Below are 2,811 nucleotides of genomic sequence, written 5' to 3' on the forward strand. Positions count from 1 at the left end.
TTTGATTTATTCGTCCAAAATTGACGAATTCCGTGGCATTCCGCGCTATAGAGTAAATTACGTTTTTATGAATGGACTCCGCGATCCCGTCCGCGTTTTCTCAGAAACCATATGGCCCTAGAAATGAAACCACATTTCAGAACATTTCGGCTTGCCCTGTGTGTTGTTTGAACGAGTTGCAGGGGTGACCTCACGTCACAGGGTCTCTCTTTTTCTCTCTGTAGCATATGCGCCCAGATGCGTTCTCAGGTACCGAAATTTGGCACCGATTGATTTAACGTGAATCGCTCAAGAAACGCTCAAGAAACATTTACAGTATTAATATCACTGTTAAAAACAGTTGCATTTTTGTGGAAAACATAATATATATTTTCAGAATAGAAACTTTAAAAGAACAGCCTTTATTAAAAACAGAAATCTTTTGTAACATTATAAATGTCTTCAGTCACTTTTGGTCAATTTAATGCATCCTTGCTGAATAAAAGTCTTAATTTCTATTAGTCGCACTGACCTCAAACTTTAGAACGGTACTGTAACTTGTTGCTTTTACAGTTGATATAATGATGAAGGAACAGTTCACCTGACTGTGAAAACGAATCTGCAAAACATCTCGTTATTTCCTAATAAAAATGTCCATGATTATTTGTTAATCGGTGCAAATGTCACACAACCGGAGCAAGTACAAGAAAACATCACATAAAACCATCTGTGACGTACACAAACAAACCGAACCTTCACTGCACAATATTAAATTCAGCATTACAGCCCAAACCAAGGTTCCCCATCAAAGGCAGGACAGTCTGGCAGGGTGCCACTCAAATCCAATTAGCAAATTCCAATTAATAGGGGGTCTCCTAATGCTTTATCAGCCACATTAACCAAACAGCTGATTAGACTTCGGCCCAAATGCACAGAAGACAATCTGATTGAGAGCTCACAAAACAAAGATAAGAGCTTGATGGATAGGCCTGTGGGTGAAAAGAAAAAAAAACTCCAACAAACTTAAAGGACTGAGTGCTTAAGACAGGCATTTAAACCTCATTAATTTAAGGGTTAAAACATTCAGATAATTCTCATAAGAACCTTATGACAGGCTGTGCACTAAAACAAACTTCTAGGCTTCTAGTGAATAATAAAATAAGCTGAATATTTAATGACGGTTAGAAATGTGACAGCTTTGTGGTTAGACGTGGTTTGTCTTACCCTTTGGAATTGTGAATAAGCATACAAAACCGTTCAAAAGTTTGCATGGGACAGGTAAAGTTTTTATTTTTGTTAAAGATTCTCTTCTGCTCACCAAGAATGCATTTATTTGATCAAAAGTACAGTAAAAACAGAAATACTGTGAAATATTATTACAATCTAAAGTAAGTGTTTTCCATTTGACTATATTTTAAAATGTAATTTATTCCTAATTATTAATTTTCAGCATCATTACGCCAGTCTTCAGTGTCACATGATCTTCAGAAATCATTCTAATATGCTGATTTGCTGCTCAAGACACATTTCTGATTATCATCATTGTTGAAAACAGTTAACTTAATATGTTTGTGAAAATACATTTTTTCAGGATTCTCCGCTAAATAGAAAGTTCAAAAGAGCAGCATTTATTTGAAACTGAAATCTTTCGTAACAATATAATGTCTTTACTGTCACTTTTGATCAATTTAATGCATACTCATTTCTTTCAAAAATAAAACTGTACTGACCCCAAACTTTTGAACAAAAACGGTATATAGTTTATCAAGACAAAACTGTTACCAACCCATTTTACTTGAATTAGGTATAAAGCACATCATGAGAGTAAATCAAGGAAATTTTGACTTCCTGTTAACTTCAGATGCATTCATTCTTCACAGTGAGTCAGTAGTCGGAATGGGCATTTTTCAAAAACATTGTATTTGAATATTTGGGCTCATAAAAAAACGAATATTCAAATATTTGTTTATTTAAATTATGTTTAACGAGAAAGACGTTCAATCAAGTTTGTCGTCACCATTTCTGAACAAGCTTATGTTTAGGCATCATACACAACAATGTGTACAACAACGTTACGTTATATCTCAAGGTTTTCATTTAGTTGAAAAAGTGTGTAAACAAAAAATATATACATAAAGAACAAAAGCATTGTACAGAACGTACATGTACTCGAGTCGACCTATGTTTATCAGGTTTATATTGTTTCACATCATGTTAATGTTGAGAAAAACAATAATATCCACATGAAAGCTCCTCAGTCTGATAACAATAAGAACGCGCAGCGACACATACGTTCCAGAGAGACAAAGATAACGGTGTGCTAGGCAAAGTTTCTTACAGCGCTTTGTGCTTTCTGTTCTTAAAGCACTCTCTCCCTAGAGGAAACTTAAAGGAAGCATATGTCTCAAGATCATTTGGCTATCCGAAAAGCTCTCTTCTCGGCTCACTCAGTACAACTGTCTTTCCTCAGTCCACTGCTGTTTGGATTTCATGTGATTTCTCATTGTGGTGGTGATATTATGATAACTCAGTTTCACGGATTCATTTGATCAAAAGTAATTCCATTTTGTAAGATCATTTAGTAAGATAATTTTGATCAAAGTAATTCCAAACTTCGCGAGGCAGACGACGACATTCTGTGATTTGTTCAACAACTTGTTAACTCGCTCCGCGGCGCCACCAAGTGCATTTAGTTATAACTAGTGCTGTCAAACAATTAATCGCGATTAATCGCATCCAAAATAAACGTTTTTGTTTACATAATATATGTGTGCGTACTGTGTATATTTACTATGTATATATAAATACACACACATGCATGTATATATTTTG

At 34.9% G+C, this 2,811-nt stretch overlaps 1 protein-coding gene across 1 annotated transcript in view; it reads right to left on the reverse strand.

Moving 5' to 3' along the window:
- The window catches only part of LOC107715545 (target of rapamycin complex 2 subunit MAPKAP1-like), a 47,789-nt gene that overhangs the window by 26,660 nt on the left and 18,318 nt on the right, over nt 1–2,811 (reverse strand). The gene's annotated exons all lie outside the window — the stretch shown is intronic.

Source organism: Sinocyclocheilus rhinocerous, unplaced genomic scaffold (genome assembly GCF_001515625.1).
Source record: "Sinocyclocheilus rhinocerous isolate Xijiao unplaced genomic scaffold, SAMN03320098_v1.1 scaffold2765, whole genome shotgun sequence".
In the NCBI taxonomy this organism is placed as follows: Eukaryota; Metazoa; Chordata; class Actinopteri; order Cypriniformes; family Cyprinidae; genus Sinocyclocheilus; species Sinocyclocheilus rhinocerous.